The sequence below is a fragment of the Phyllopteryx taeniolatus genome, chromosome 21 (genome assembly GCF_024500385.1).
Source record: "Phyllopteryx taeniolatus isolate TA_2022b chromosome 21, UOR_Ptae_1.2, whole genome shotgun sequence".
Classification (NCBI taxonomy): domain Eukaryota; kingdom Metazoa; phylum Chordata; class Actinopteri; order Syngnathiformes; family Syngnathidae; genus Phyllopteryx; species Phyllopteryx taeniolatus.
In genome coordinates, this window is record NC_084522.1 from 5,230,786 (window position 1) to 5,248,617 (window position 17,832).

Sequence of the window (17,832 nt, forward strand, 5' to 3'; positions counted from 1 at the left end):
AAATAAATATAAAGATAATATTATTAGGCCCTCATGTGGAAAAGCAATTCCTAAATTGTTCATTTTGATCATGGTCGACCCAAACTACCATAAATATGTTCACTCATCTCTAGTTACAGGGGATATCTCTGAAGAGTTTTGCCTTATGACAAAACAAATAAAAAATTTATCATGGGGAATATTGGGACTAAATTTAAAACTGGATTGTGTTGGGTTATATACCTTTGTCACTTGGGAATATGGAACATGTATCCTGAGGAATCCTCTACTTGAAATGTGCAGTACATCACTCACTATTAGGTACACCTGGCTGCAATGACTTCTGTGCTGTAATAAAATCCAAATCTAGCCTTGTCCTTTACAACGACAATAATTCCAAATTCTGATATTTAGCATCAATAATATAGAGCACATTTCTGATATTTTGACAGGCAAGTAATCAGTCCAGCCACGTATTAGAATTGAAATATAGCACTTTTTCTGCAAGGGGCTTGAAAGACAGATGGACAGAAAGGCAATATATTTGTGATGATGTCGGGGCTCGAGATGAATATTTGACTGGATTTGTTTGATCCACTTAGCAGTAAACCAACCATCAACTATTCAATTGCTATATTTTGAATATGTGAGAAATCTTCTCTTATGTTGAAATGTTCTGAACTCCTGTTTCTATACTTGTGTTGTAAAAAGCATTATAACACTTTGCCCCATGGCGGAGGTCTGCATCTCAGTCGCTCAACTTTGACTGTTATTCTTAATTTTTCTGACAAACGACATTTGGAGTTTATGACGTGCAATGAACTAGTTTGCACCTCATTGTAAGTACCATCATTTCTCGTGTATAATGCGCATTCCCCCCCCCCCCCAAAAAAAATTGTCAAGTCAATAGTGCGCATTATACATTGGTATAGGGGCAAATCGGAAAGAAAAAAAAACTTTCACATTTTATAAATGTATGCCGCCATCTAGTGGTTATGAAAAAGCTGTACACTTTCATTCCAAAATGCCACCGCCACCTAGTGGTTATGAAAAAGGTGTAGCCTATGCTTTCATTCCAATATGACAGAGGTACGTATGACTGCATATATGTACACTTGTGCTCATAAATTTACATACCCTGGCAGAATTTGTAAAATGTTTTATTTTATTTTTTATTAAATATGACTGATGACTGAACAACAACCATCATTAATTTATTTATGGTTATGTTTTGTTTAATGATAATGCTTTTCTGAAATGCTTGCCCGTTTAATTTGAATTCTGCCTGGCTAAAAGTGTTCAAACCAAGTGCTTAACTTTAGAATAATTCTTTAAGGAAAAAACCCCCTAACAAAGATAATACTTCGTTTTGATCATATGGGTAGAAGCAAACGCTGCATTGTAAAAATGCATTATACATAGGTAGAAGGGTTTTCCAGAATTTTGAGGTCAACGTATTATACATGGGTGCGCATTATACACGGGAAATTACAGTACTGTTTTTCATTAGATGTTTAAATGTTTAGGAATGCTTAAGTATTTTTCACACAGATATTTACTGTAATGATGATTTGAATACTGCATAGTGATGAGACTACAGCACATTCATCGATACTCTTTAGTAAACTGAGAACTCTCTGTAGTAAGCTAGCTCACATACTCAATTGACAAAAATGCATTTACATACATGCACATTTGACATCTGCCTGTCACTATACGCCACTGGCAAAGATGAACAAAGATACTTTATTTTCAACACACTGGTTGGGAATCACTGCATTAGACGGTACGGGTGTACCTAAATAAGTGTCTAGTTAATTTACTACACTGCACAATATTAATCTTGAGTGGAAATCTGCAAGAGATTGTGTATTTTTGGAAAAGTGCGCGTCCAGACGTCAGGACTCAAATGCAAGCAGTGGGCGGCTTGCACATTAGTGACGGGGTGGGGAGGGGGATTTCCGTGAACGCGCCTGATGATTCCCCCGGTGGAGGGTAGCGGGGCCGCGCATGCTTCCTCTGCTTGAGAAGCGACTGCAGAGGAGGCAGATGCCGACTGAGAGCCACTGCCTATGGATCCTCTCTCCGAATAACACAGCAGACGTTATCGCCTCCATCTGCCTTGCACGGATGAAGTCGGGGTAGTTCGAATATTTTGGGCTTTTTTTTTTTTTTTTTTTGGCGTCAAATCAAGAGCTCCCTTGGACTTGGAATACCGGGCATCATTTGGAAAAAAAAAAAAAAAGAAAAGAGCGAGCGAGCACTCTCCCACTCCGCTGCTCCTGCTGCAGCCGGTCTCGTTGCTTTGGAATATACATGCGCCAAACCATGGAGATAATATGACATGGATGATTTATGTTTTTTAGCAACCAACGCAACGACGGTGGCCCCTTTCTCCCCTTCTGTTTTTCTTTCCTTTACCCTTTTCATGTTGATCTGTTTTGTGCTTTCCTTTTGACTCATGCCTACTTTATGATTTCACGCCCCCAATAGTCACCATTCCTTTTTTAAATTTATTTATTTTATTTTAATTCCACCCTTTTTTTTTTCTTTTCAATTTTACTTATGGGATACCTCGCCAAGAACAGTTGTGTGGAGAAGATTTCCGGAGCTGCATCCAAAAATGAATGAATGAATGAGTGATAGTCTATCTCGCTCTCTGCACCTGAAACGTGCCATGGATGAGAAACTTCCTTTGGATCCACGGAACCGATCGGGGATTACTCGTTACATCAAATAACTACTTCTGACAGCGACCAGGTAACCCATATTTGAACTCACAATGTTTGAGGAAAAAAAAAAAAAAGATGTCTCTTGATGCATGCTGCTTTGGGCCAATCTATTGAGTTGATCCTTGACGTCTGTGCCGGATGATGATAATGATGATGATGATAGCCGTGCTTCTAGCCAGTAAACACAACCACAAGATTGCATGAGGTCCTCAGACATGGAGTCAAGTGTGCAGTGATGTGTGACAAGTTAGAAAAGAGCGCATTTCATTTGGATCATGGTGCATTTTTTAACGACACTGCGAGCAGAGTTGATCCACTGAATGCCGCAGCCAGCCACGCTCTGACAAGCAGCTACACTCATCGGCCACTTCATTAGGTACACCTGCACAGTCTAATGGGATGCAAACAAAGATAATACTCAGTTTTGGGTGACACCGTCAACAAGGTCATCGTTGAGCATTATTTCTAATTTAGTGGTTGTAGTTTGCAGTCGTATGTAACTGCACAGGCACGTTTCTAATAATTCTACCTGTTAAAAAACAACCACATACCTCGCTCTGTGATGCAGTGCAGTTCTACAATCCGCATGCATCCACAATAATAAGCACTTTATTCAATAGTCATCTGATAGATCTGTTTTAACTCGATTTTGGCTGCCGCTCTCGTACTGGATCTACAGTATTCAGTTGTGCAGGTGTGCCTAATAAAGTGTCAACTGATGGAAGCTGGCTGCTGGATAAGCACTAACTTTGTGCAGTAACCGCAATGGAAGCAAAGATGCGCACACACACACACACACACACACACACACAAAAACACGTCAGATTATGAAAAAAAAAAAAACAGCACAATGCATATAAAATGGGTTTCCCCGTCAGGATGATGACAAATAAGCAGCGTGGATCGCCTGTACAAGATGAGCCTACTGATGTCTTCTGACGTAGAAACTGATGCCACAATTTTCCCGTGTGGATCGATGAGGTCACGGGCGGGTTAAACCACGCGGCGGGAAGGCCGCTTTGGGAGATAAGTGATAACTTCACACGCGTACAACGATCTGGTTCATCTTCAGGCGCCTGTTGTCAGCGGCGGGCGTCATGCCGCAGTGTCTCTGCTGCTTCTACTGCTCCTTCCCGCCATTTTCACTGTCATTTTTATTTATTTTTTTCAAAAAAAAAAAGAGTAACTTTCTAAAGCTTAGTCTGAGATTTTCCCAGCAAGCAGGTGGCTTCTGTGACGCTGAAGCTGGATGACAAACGCGATGTATGTTTAACATGAGTTGCAGGCTGTCATGGGCGTGGTGCTGTAACCCCCCAAATGGGCCAATCAGAAAGCTGAAAAAAGTCACTTTTGGAAAAGGCAATCACACTGGTTCCTCACTCTTAACTTAATATCTATTGTAATAGTGGTTTGGAATCTTGCGTTGGTGTCTGTATATACTGTAATAAGGACAGAAATAAAGCCAAACTGCTTTGTCTGAACACTAGGTGCCACTACACTCCAGTCCTGTAGGTGGCAATACTGTGTTTATAGTGGTTAACCACTGCAAAACGGCCAAGTGAAAAGTATTTTTGTGTGTGTGTGTGTGTGTGTGTGTGTGTGTGGATTGGAGTTTTCGAAATGATAAATAGTTCCACACAGTTTAAAGTTTTCATCCTTGGTACATGCCATATCCCTTCACGAATATTTTTTTTGGGAAGTGAAAAGTAATATTTGTTAGGCATTATCCACAGGCATGATGCACAAATGTCCACATACTGTAAATAAACCCACTTAAAAACAAACTGTACAGCACTAACATTGCATTGTCATCTTTACCTTGGCAAGTTAGTTTTCAGCAACCTAAAACAACATTTGCATGTGTGCCACTTTCTTAATTAAATTTTGGGGAGACCATATTCTTGCCTCTATCCCTACTGAGAAGCACTGAAAAAACTTTTGGCATTGGTCTCTTTCATTAAAGATACAGTGAATGGTCTCATTTGTTTTTATTTCTTTGGGCTGGAGAAAAAAAAAAAAAAAAAAAGTAATGGAGCCGGCAGGGCCGTGTCCCCTTTTAGCAGTGATGAGCAACCCGGGGACGATGGCGGATGAGTTGGATGAGTGTGAGAGGGCTGATTTGCAACCCTGCTGAGTAGAGGACAAACAGCAGTCAGGGACAATGGCTTAGTGAAGCGGTTCGGTGAATTTGAACCCACAATTTCCCATCTGTGAAGTGTAGTGATTGGTGTTTTATGAACGTATCCCCAGGCACCATCTTTTGGTGAAAATGTAATCATTGCACGTCAGCTGAAAAAAAAATAGTGGACATGCCTGTGAACATACAATATTTTGTCATATAAAGGTACCATTTTGCCGTAACTCCAAAGATAAGGTTAGATATTGATCACTTTTATCATATCACTTTTCAAAACATTTACAGTCATGTCCATCAATACTTGGGCATGGACAAAATTCTTATTTATTTATTTTTGTTTGCTCTAAACACCACCACAATGGATTTGAAATGAAACAAACAAGATGTGCTTTGACTGCAGACTTTCATCTTAAATTTGAGGGTATTTACATCCAAATCCGGTGAATGGTACTGGAATTAAGACAGTTTGGATATTTACTGCTGACTTTTTAAGGGACTGAAAGTAACGGGACAAATTAAGAATCATAAATCAAACCTTCACTATTTAATATTTGGTTGCAAATCCTTTGCAGTCAATTACAGCCCGAAGTCTGGAACGCATCACCAGATATCACGAGATGATGAATTTCCTCCCTGGCGATGCTCTGCCAGGCCTCTACAGCAACTGGCTTCAGTTAACTGCTTGTTCTTTGTACATTTTCCCTTCGGTATTGTCTTGAGCAAGTAAAATGCATGCTCAATGAGACTCAGGTCAGGTGATTTACTTGGCCATTGCATAACAATCCACTTCTTTGCCTTAATCCAATGAGTTCTGAACCATTTGGCTGAACATGAGCATTTAATAATGCCGCAAACACTTCAGAATTCCTCCTGCTGCTTTTGTCAGCAGTCACACATCATCAGTAAATACAAAGAAAACCGTTTCATTGGCAGCCATACATGCCCATGCGATGCCATGCTCCACTGATGACATGGTAATGCATATTGCTTTGAGCTTTTAAAGTGAGGGGAATGACTCAAAACAAAATGTCGCACTTAAAAGTCACCGTCAGAATTAGTCCCCACATGTTTATCCATGAACAATGGGTTAACAATTTATACTTTTTGAAACAATATATTTACAAATATCTTAGGACAAGCCAAAAGAAATCAAAATGCCACTAAGTGTAATTAATTTGGACACATCCTAACCTCAGGAGGTGACAAAAAGTCAAAAGAGCTGTAGACTTTCATTTTTAAAAGGAATTGTTTCGAGTGGAACTTAAGGGGTGAATAGAGGATGTTATCGGAGTTGCGAGGTGATGAATTGAGTTTTTCCATTACAGCTGTACAAAGGGAGACGTTGCATAAGCACCTCCCTATACGTCTCAGTTTTACTTCTAATGTGCTGAAGCAGTGACGGCCAGTGTCTGCAGAAATCACCAGCGAAGTCTCGAGCTTGTCGAGGATGAGCCTCCTTATGTGGAGCTTTTTGGCTCCGGCTCGGACGTACTGATCCTCACTAGGGCCACAATCCAAAATGAGATCAAGTGGCAATCCCCCGTGTATTATAGTACAACCCCAATTCCAATGAAGTTGGGACGTTGTGTTTAACATAAATAAAAACAGAATACAATGATTTGCAAATCATATTCCACCCATATTTAATTGAATACACTACAAAGACAAGATAATTAATGTTCAAACTGATAAGCCTTATTGTTTTTAGCAAATAATCATTAACTTAGAATTTTATGGCTGCAACACGTTCCCAAAAAACTGGGACAGTTGGTAAAAAAGACTGAGAAAGTTGAGGAATGCTCATCAAACACCTGTTTGGAACATCCCACAGGTGAACAGGCTAATTGGGAACAGGTGAGTGCCATGATTGGGTAGAAAAGGAGCTTCCATGAACAAGTGCGAAAATAGTCCAACAGCTTAAGGGCAATGTTCCTCAACTTACAATTGCAAGGAATTTAGCGATTTCATCATCTACGGTCCATGATATCATCAAAAGGTTCAGAGAATCTGGAGAAATCACTGCATGTAAGTGGCAAGGCTGAAAACCAACATGAATGCTCGTGACCTTCGATCCCTCAGGCGGCACTGCATCAAAAACCGACATCAATGTGTAAAGGATATTACCACATGGAGTCCACATTTCAAATTGTTTTGGGAAATTGTGGACGTCGTGTCCTCCGGGCCAAAGAGGAAAAGAACCATCCAGACTGTTATGGACGCAAAGTTCAAAAGCCAGCATCTGTGATGGTATGGGGCATATACTGCCATCCAAGCAACGTCTTTTTAATGGACGCCCCTGCTTATTTCAGCAAGACAATGCCAAACCACAGTCTGCACGTGTTACAACAGAGTGGCTTCGTAGTAAACAAGTGCGGATACTAGACTGGCCTGCTTGCAGTCTAGACCTGTCTCCAATTGAAAATGTGTGGTGCATTATGAAGCGTAAAATACGACAACGGAGACCCCGGACTTCTAAACAGCTGAAGCTGTAGATCAAGCAAGAATGGGAAAGAATTCCACCTACAAAGCTTCACCAATTAGTGTCCTCAGTTCCGAAACGTTTATTGAATATTGTTACAAGAAAAGGTGATGTAACACACTGGTAAACATGAACCGTCCCAGCTTTTTTGGAACGTGTTGCAGCCATAAAATTCTAAGTTAATCATTATTTGCTAAAAACAATAAAGTTGATCAGTTTGAACATTAAATATCTTGTATTTGTAGTGTATTCAATTAAATATAGGTTGAACATGATTTGCAAATCGTTGTATTCTGTTTTTATTTATGTTTAACACAACGTCCCAACTTCATTGGAATTGGGGTTGTACTATAATACACGGGGGATTGCCACTTGATCTCATTTTGGATTGCGGGCCTAGTGAGGATCTGCACTCTGCAATTCACATGTAACGGAGTATACAGTGCCCCTCCTCATTGCAAAGTTTGACTTTTCCATATGCATTTTGTATTAAATACAGTGCAAATTTGCTTAGCAACAAGTGGCCATCCAAGTGTGTTACGTAACAAGGAATAAAATCTTAGCAATTCAGTTGATCAAAAGTTGCTGTTAAGAAGTAAACATTTTATTTCAGTATTAAAGTTCCCTAATCAATCGCAAATGATTTGATAGTGTTTCAATTCATAACATTGCATTTATTCACAGTCAGACTAATGTATTGTAGTTCTTCAGTGTGTGGGTAAAAATGTCACTCAAATACATACAATAATCATGATAGAAGCTTTGGCTGTTTACAATTAAAGTTAGTGCCATTCTAGGACGATGTGATGTTGTGCCATTCATGACAGTTTTTGCAGCAAGGGAGTGAAACTGCATACTTGGAATAAGTGATAGAATGTGCCAGGTTAAACCGGACAAAGTGACCGCTTGTAATGACACCCCCATCACTGAAAGATCATCCGACTTGCTGCAGCTTGAGACGCAAATGGCAATGTGACGCATATCAACCGAAGATGTATGAAAACCACCCAACTCTTTGGCACTTTTATAAGGCCTGTAAATGCGATACTAATGGCATCTTCAATATCCGCCCACGTCACGCACTAATGCCGGCACTGCTGCCTCCCCCTCCTCTTAACCCCCCCCCCCTGCGCTATCTCTCTCGTATGCACGTGCAAACCTTGCCTCTCATCTATCTGCCGCCTCTGTTTCACATCATCTTTTTCACGGAAGCAACTCTGTAAATGGGTTCACACTAAAAAAACATTAAAGCAATGCAGTGAGCAAGCAGAGCCCATTGCCTGTGTTAAAGCGGTTGCATGAACTTTCTAATGAGCTTCTCAATAAAACTGGTGCCGCTAAAGCCCAGTTTGATGGATAATTTGGAAAAGGGTGGACATCTGTGTCAATCATGCTGGTGGGTAGATGCAACCAAAAAGACAGACTTTTTGAAGTCTACTGTTTTCATTGTTGTTTTCACAGACAGATATATTTTTTTTGCGCATAATGATGTACAATGTTACAAGATAAGGTTCATAGTCAAACACACACTGGTTTAAGTGTTTACATCCTTCGGGAAGGTGCCTTCTTTATCCTCGGCAGCTTGTATGGCGCTCTCCTACTTTGTATGCTTGCCGTGCTCCATTTGGAGTCACAGATGCCTCTGTCACTGGGGCGGCACTCATTTGGCGTGGCCTCGGGTGGCTGTGTCAATATTTGCAGTGAGTGCTGTTTGGGTTTGCCGTCTTCTATAAGCATGACTGGGCTTGGGCGATGCTAAGGCTAAAAAAAAAAACATCATCAAGAAACAAAAGCTCAGTCTATGGAACCGCTGTCTATAATTAATGAAGGCCTCTTGGCAATAACTGTGAAAGGATAGGTTTCATCGGGAGTTGCTGGACCGAGCTGGCCAGGAGGAGGACAGAGGGGGCAAAAACACAAGGAAATGAATTGTCAAGAATCATGTTAGAAATTCACTTCTTTAATTAATCAACTGCATAGGGGGGAATAGTTACTACCATAAAACAAACAGAGAGGAGTTTTATTTTATTTAACATTTTAAGCCAAGTAAGGAATTTTCCAAGCCAGTGACGCTGCAATTTGTCCGTGTGCTCAGTAATTGTTTGGTCAATCCAGTCGATGTCCCAAACCAAATTTATTTGCCTTTCATGCTATATTTTTCATAAAAGCCCCAAGGAATTAAAAAAAAAAAACAAGAGTTGGCAGACTGTATTGATCCAAAAAGTTTGAAACTCTGAGTTTATAGTGTAGTATAATTCAGGAGGGCATGTTCTGCTTCCCTGGGAGTTGGCATCATTGTCTTTATTTTCTTCTTCACTGCCACTGCTTTGTGAAGATGTCTTTATGTATTTCTTCAAAATTGAAATGCGACTCGCGTTTAAAAAAAAAAAATTTGCAAGCTGCTGGGTCCATGCCAGAGCAACAGGTGGTGCTATAATCCCTAACTGTGTGTTTTAGATAGAAGCTCAGTAATTTCTGTAAAAGCAGTAAGCCTATTGTGTAAGCCGAATTAGCCTACTTGAATGTATAATAATAATATATAAATAAATAAATCATATAGGTAGATAATGTAGCACAAACACATTTAAAAAAAAAAAAAAATGTTGCATGTACTAATATGAAGCTGCAAATATTTTTATTATAGCCATCCAAGTTCCAGTAATTTTTGAGTTGTTAAGCCAACATTATCTTTTCAAATCACATTAAAGCAAAGTCTTTCTTATTTACCATCTGTTAAACTGAGATTACCTTATGTCAGTCTGATTACAGTAGATTATTTCATTGCAATGATATTCAATTACTGTCCGTTTATGAATTGGTGTTACAAAAATAGTCGTTTCAATCCTGCAACATCTTATGATAGCATACTGTGTGTACATGATCAATATTTAAAAACTTTTTTTTTTTTTTTTTTTTGCATTTTTGTCCATTGTAAGCATATGGTTAACAATTGAACCCCACAGTGGTTAAATCCATAGGGTTACACGGCACGCAGGCTGCTCCCATTTGTATGAATTAGGCTTGACAAGGAAGCCAAACAGCACGGAGCAGCCAATGCACCGCTACCCAACCCTTGTAACACCATCTGGCCCTTGAGGACAATTCCAATGTCATCTGCTGGTTTATTACATTACCCACACGTGCACATGACATATGACATCTTTATTCTCCTGCTTAGTGAACAGCAAGTCAACGTCTATTGCAAAGGGGGAAATAAATCCGAATGAAAAGCTCCCACAGCCCTTGGCATATTTGCAACATGGAATTTAGTCAGCAGGCCTGTAGGAATAAAGTTCAAGATAACAATACAATTACAGACATACGGTAAAACATGGGGTGATGTTATCTGTGTCCATCTTTGTACTTTTTTAGTTAGGTGGTATTATACAGTACGTATAACACATTATGTGCCTTATAGGTACCTGTGCTACATATTTCATATGCTTTGTGTTGAGGAGTTCTGCATGTTGTCTGGCTTGTCAAAGCTTCTCACCATGCGTTTTTGGAGCATGTATAGTGTGCAGGGGGAATCGTAGAGCGTGAGCCTGCTGAGTGGCCTCACAAGGTGCCAGTTGTATACTGAAGGGCAGTGTGGGGTTTCCATGGAGACATTAAGCAGCGTCTCTGGCGTGCATACTATCAAGATTTGAGTTTAGCACGTAATCTTAAATAGGTGGACCAGATTTCAACAATATGGCTGTGCAGTTATTTTGAGCTCTAAGATTGGTGCATACTGGTATTTCGCACGGGTGGAACAGTGGTGTCATTTCCAGCACTGTGCCATCACAGTGAGGAGGTTATTGGTTTGTGGGTGGTGGGAAAGAGAGGTTAATTGGGAATGCTCGCCTGTAGGTGTGAACGCGAGCGGTTGTCTGTCTCTGTGTCAGCCCTGCGATTGATTTTACGTCTGTCCTATGTGTACCCCATCTTTTCCCCAATGTCATCTGGGATAGATCCGGCTTACAATGACCCTGCCGAGGATAAACAGTGCAGATAATGGAGGGATGGGGGATGCCGGAGACAACACGAGCAACAGCTTACAAATGGTCATTTTTGGCGTGCAGCAATTTGTTGCACAAGTGGAAGTAGTGCATTGCAGTTTCGTACATTTGCTTGACATTCAAAGACATATGCATATTTTTTGGGAGGCTCAGCATGTGATTTGCCCTCCGACTAAGCATCATGACCATAGGCTGTGTCATCCTATGCCTCTCCCACTACCTTCACATCAATTACACATGTGGATGAAATGGGAGAGTTGCATAGGTCACCAACATAATTAACTTTCCCCTGGAATTCAGTGATGTATTACCCCTCGTGATCAAAGAGTGAGTAGAGACGTTAATGTGATGGTACACGTTCCACATCGCAATATGGCGTGGAAAGCATGAACAAGACACATAAAAGCAGAATATTACAAGTTCACATTGATTCCCAATTTATTTCGGCAGCAGCCTGGCCTTGTTAGCTTAAAATAACTGCTTGCGATTTTACCAAGGTGGCTACCAAGTGGCAAGATTCTCCCTGAGGGAGTTTGTTTGCAATAAATAAAGTCTATAAGAGAATTGAATTGCTTTTTTGGCCATATTCAAAGCTACATCTTGGTGACAAACTGCTCGACCCAAAGTGCTCACAGTTATCCAATAGAGCCAGGCATTGTAGTTTGCATTGTTAATCAGTCTCATTTTCTCTGCTCAAATAATGATAAGTCCCCTTTGGCTTTTGCAGAATTCCCATTTGCTGAAAGTGTTGTCTTGTCTTGAATTTAATAAATGTCCAGGATAACTGCCTGAGTTCCTTTTAATGCATTATCGTCACAGACGCGCTGATGCAGGACAACAAAACATTTTCTCAAGCAGCAGCTGGCATGATTAGAATGATGACGTTTCTTCCATCTACTGGATGGACCGGTAAAATGTAGAGCTTGTAGAAACTCATTAAAGAACTCTTATGGTTTAAGCCATCTTACATGTTGTCTTAGTTTTACACCAAAGTTATCCATACCATTCACATACAAAAAAGGGTGCATCCTTTTTACATCTTTTTAACATGGTGCATTTATTTATATTTTAGGTTTGATACCTTAACAATTAAATATCTCCTGAAAGGGAACATTGTTAACAATTAAATATCTCCTGAAAGGGAACATTGTGAGTTATTCTCTCTCTCTCTCTCTCTCTCTCTCTCTCTCTCTCTCTCTATATATATATATGCGTGCTCTAGTGGGGGGGAATCCCGAGTGATTTTCACATTTAGATTTTATAGCTTGGGGTCTGACAGCATTTTAATTCCCCTTGCGGTTTCGGTATCATATAAGTACAATTTCCTCTCTGCATGCCATCAGCAACTCTCTCCTGAAACCAATTTAAGTGGTGATCCTAAATCTGGCTTGCTTGGTAGGGACCCTGAAGAGCAGTCCATATTACAGAATCGCAGCCAAACACCTTAAAGGAGAACATCACCTCCAAATGTAATTAGATGCTATCAATCTCTCACTCACAATTGGGACTGTCAGTGTTACTCGGGAACCGGGCGAGCGGTTTTTCTAATGGAGACGGTCTTGGCATTCCCATACCCTTCAGAAGTGGAGCAGAATGAAATACCCAAACGAGATAATTTAACTGATTAAAATGTATTTTACAATTGAATCATTGGAACATGTCATTAAGTCCTACAAATGATTTCCACACAGTCCACCACATTTTCTCTGAGGTAGCTTTGATTCAGATTGATGTATATAGGAGCTCAGGATGTATTGAGCTAAGGGCGAATGGAATGGAATTCTTTGAAGCTTAAAATGGGAAGGAAATTTTGTCAAAGTGAAAATATATTGTAAATGTAATGCACCACAGAGAACAGTGTTGTTAACATCCCTGCCAAATTTAAATGATAGGGATAGTCACCCGATTATTAAACACAAGGAAAATGTACTGACATTTTAGGTATTTAAGTACATGCGGCAGTTAATGCCGAAATTGTGGTCTTACAGTCTCCCAATGAGCCATTTTGTTGTAGTAGTCCTTACTAAGACTCTCACTTTTCTTTGTCCAATATGTCACCCATTTTAAAAAATACAGGTAAAATGCATCTAAAAGCTCTAATGTATAATATTTGGAATAATTTATAATTTGCAATAATTAAAAACTGAAGTAATTCTTCCGCTCTCTCCCAGCGCCGTTGACTTACAAACATTGCACTCACACCGACTCACTCCTGCTTGCTTTCTATTTCAGGGTGCTCAGCTGCTGAGCAAGGCTGACCTGCTCACGGTAGTATATCTGATCAAATCAATATGCATTTCTCTCTCTCGCTTGCTTTGTCTAGTCTTTCCACTCATTTCTGACAGCAGTTAGGCATGACAGGATGATTGAGAACTGATGGCTCCAACAAGCCCCCCAGTCTATGAGGGATGGACAGAGTCGATTGACAAATGGGGGTGGAGGGGGTGGGATGGCTTGTTCCTCGAAAAAGTGACATAGGACCCAAAATGCAGCACACCGGAAAAGTTGGGAAGGATTTTAATAATCAATTGGAGATAAACTGTGACAGGTCAAATCAAGGCCAACAAACAGTTCAGTTAAGGTCAGTCAACTTCACACTTCACAGTCGAGAGGTTCAGGCTTTGAAGATCGGCCTAAGTGATGCAAGATTTTGTAATCCACAGATACCAGGTCAGGAAATGTTGTTGTCTTCATCCACGAGAGAGCAGAACGAGGAACTCGCAGTCCAAGCAGAATCTCCAACTGGCAAACGTCAAAAGCCAGAACTCTCTTTGGGTCATGTTGTGGTATCCTGCTTCATCAAACACGCTAACACCGATTACATCATCAACATGGCTTTAAATAGGGAGGTTTCACTGTCTCTGGCTAACAACGTGATTGGCTAACAGATTGGCAGGCTAGTAGAGCATGGTTGGCTGACAGATTGACTGTCTGGGAAGAATGCGATTGGCTGTCATGTGATGGAAGAAATTAGATTCTCCAGACCCTCACCAAAACATTTTGAATTATGTGCTTTCAACATTTTTGTAAATAGTTAAAGAGAACACTTTTTATTTTATTTTTTTTAGTCCATTATAATTCTGCCCCAGTGCGCCAGTCTTCAGTTGGTGTGAAAGAGCCCTGACACAATCCAATTCAACCATTCTTTCACCTCAGACCTAACAAATGCTCTTTTCAATTAATGGACGAAAATCCCCATTGACACTATTCAATTTCTTAGTGTCTCCAGAAAATTGGAAGATGTCATAGAAGCTTCACATTACCTGTAGGTGCAACATTCAGGTTTGCCAATATTTTTGCGACACTTCTATCTCACACTTCCTTCATATTACAACCGTTATCTCCTTTCAGAAACCATAAGGGACTAGATTTGTTTTTTTGTCGCCTATGTGAACAGAAATTATGCAAGCAACCTCTACCAGATTTGCCTGACTAGTTCACAAGTGCCCATATGAGTTGTTGGCTTTTTTATCCCCACAGATGCCACACGAAGTATGCAAAATATTCCATAAAACCGCTATTTATTTTGGTGGTGTTTTTCAATTCATTGAGCCTTTTGTTTGCACCTGTTCAATGATTAATTCTTTCACCCTGAGGCATAAGGGAAGATTAATTAATTTGGATGCAAAATTCGAGTGATGCAGAATGATTTTATTTGCAGCATGTCAGATGCCTTTGTTTTCCTTCTTTTGTTTCCTCCAGCTCACTGCCTTGCTTTGGCTGCGGTTTGATGCTTGTGTGCGCTGGTTGTGCGTTGGTAATTTCTGGGAAAATGTGACGTGAAGCCACATGTTATTAGTAGAGCGAGTGCTATCGCAAACAAGTGAACATGTGCAGTCAACTGGGCCAGTGAGCAAAAATGTGAACATACAAGAACCTTGTTGCTCTTTGTACGGTCTGTCACTCCCATTCCTCTCAGGTGTTTTTTTTTTTTAATTATTATTATTTTTTATTAAACTTCCAAATAATCGATGCCTGCTTTTTTTCCAGTGAGCAGATCCGCTGCCACAGTTACTGGCTAACGTTTTGAAAATGTGTTAAAACTCATTCATGAGCCAACTCGAGCTTACTTTTCATTTAATTACCAAAAGAAAAAGTATGTGATGGCTGGACGGATTTAACAACACAGGTAAAGCATGTCGTCCAATCAAAGCTCAGCTCTGATACTGTGGACTGTATGCCCTCTTCGGTTGCTCTGAGCTTTGATTGGCACGCTCTCGTCCGCCTATTTAGTTTGTTGTCTTTGAAAAGGTGTGCATTCAGCGGTTTTGCGGCCGTCATTCACATTGACAGTGTGTTGTTCTCTCTATACGATACCTAATGAATCATAAAACGTCAGTTATGGTTAAGATAAAAATTGGATTGATGGATCCTTTTTTTCCTCCATATTGTCAGTGAATTTCACACTTATGTGGATCCCTGCAGGCATGCTGGTGTCTTGTGGATCCAATTAATCTGGGAAATGGGCCCCTGAAAGAATAGACGGACCTATCCATTTAATAAGATGCCGATATATTATGTAATATTATATAACAACTGAAGACAGATCTGTCAAGAACCATACGGCTTACAGTATATACAGTGGTGCCTTGAGGTACGTGTGAACCAACTTTCACGCTTTCTGAGATTCGAGCCATCGTTCGGATCATTATTTTGTTTTGACTTGCGAGCAAACATTTTACATACAAGCAATGTATGGCAGTGAACTCAACCCATCTCACTTGAGAACAGGCAGCATTTTGGGAGATAGTGTACAATTCTTCCAAAAAGAGGATTCAAACTGTTTATTGCCACCCCCAGTTGGAGTTTATTGTCAAGCTAAACATAAAACAAAGAGTGGTAAACGGGTATTTAAAACAACCACACAGCTTTCCCTTACAAAATGTTTGCTTCGGTTACATAACAAAGTAGACTAGTAACTCAAGCCACCACTGTATGTATCATTTTGTCAGTTAAGGGCATCATGTATAAACAAAAGCACTAATGGGTAATATGTCCTACAAGATATTACAAATAGGTATTTGGTAGGATTAGGCATTGTAATGGTAGAATCAAAATAAATGTCATGTTATCTATTGTGCATGCATACAGAGGCCACCCACAAAAAAATTATCTTTGGTCCTTGTAGCTTTCACACTTGAGCTGAAGTGACCCGAATCACACCTGAGTCCAACAGACGGAGACCCACCTCCCAAGCGGTCTCGCTTAACTGAACCAGAAACCGTGGGCGCAGACTAAATGAATATACAATAAGTGTCCTTAATCAGACTGTCACTGCATATTTTTCAGAATAAGTTGACTTCAGTAGCTGTGCATGTGGAAATCACTTTTTTTTTCTCCCTTTGTCTACTTCGCATTCCTGCCAGCAAAATCCGAGTTCAGTTGAGACCAGCAGGTAATAAATTATAGCTGTAATATCTTTGCTGGCAGAGGGCCAGATTTCATCTCTATACACTTTTCAAAGATGTGTCTGAGTGTGTTTCGTTATATTTGTCTTTAACAGGTTGACTTCGTGTGCGTGCGTGTGTGTGTGTATTTGCTTTTTAACTGCAATGATCTGTCATCACTAGCCCTGCCTTCTAGCAGACAGGACGTTCCATCATAGACTTGCATGTCCCAAAAATGCACCGTCATGTTCTTGTCATTTTGCGGTCGTGTGATTATCACTCTTTCCAAATGGTAACCTCAATAATCTCAGAGGGTAAAGGCGTATTTCGTCAGGTCGTTGCCACATTTAAACTGACAGAAAACGATGTGCTAAATGTTTCTCTCGCACCTGTCTGCCTTCATTAAGTCAACGAGCAAAATTGGACTTGAAGTTTTGGAAACCAGAACCAAATTCAGTGTCCCAACCAAGTGTTCTTTATGATGGAAGCCCTGGGTGTTTGAAATGACTTTCATCCTTTATGGTCGCCATAAAGCCAGACATGCCACTAGCAAATCATCTTGGCAAGTAGGCAAACTCTTTACAGTATGAAATATATGCTGGGTTGCTGCTTTTTTTTGGCAGCTGTCAAAAATAACTAAGCCTAATTGGATGTAAAAGGCCATTCCCACAGTGGGTCCTTCAGTCAGGATTTGACGCTATATGCTAAGTGTTGGCTATTGTGGGCTGTCATGTCACACTCGCCTAACTAACACGAGGCAAATTTTTTTTATGTTGCGATGAATCCAAACGAGGATTCCTGTGGGCTGTTATTTGTGTGGCGGTAACACAACCAAGTGGATCTCACTTGAGATAACAATAGAAGCGTATTCATTATTTCTGCCTCCAAGATCATCTACACTTGAATAAATACCAACAATGCTGTCATTTGTGCTGTCAGTTGTGTTGGAGATATATCGCATATGTTTAAACAAAACAAAGACAACCATGTCGTTTCCGATTTGGTTTGTTTATAATTCTGTGACAACTCACGCTAGAATTTGGTTCTGGGTCAATGTGTCTGCAGAGGTTTCTTGTCAGCAGTTTTCCCGTCAGTCGAGCTCGCCTTGATTAGACGA

General features: G+C 40.3%; 1 protein-coding gene across 20 annotated transcripts in view; it reads left to right on the top strand.

Annotated features, from left to right (window-relative positions):
- Positions 1-2,020: 2,020 nt before the first annotated feature.
- The window catches only part of adgrb2 (adhesion G protein-coupled receptor B2), a 144,726-nt gene continuing 128,914 nt past the window's right edge, over positions 2,021-17,832 (top strand). For all 20 annotated transcript variants that reach the window (XR_009786161.1, XM_061760557.1, XM_061760561.1 and 17 more), the window contains exon 1: positions 2,021-2,739. The gene's annotated coding sequence lies outside the window, so the exon portion shown is untranslated. The remainder of the gene's footprint in view (positions 2,740-17,832) is intronic.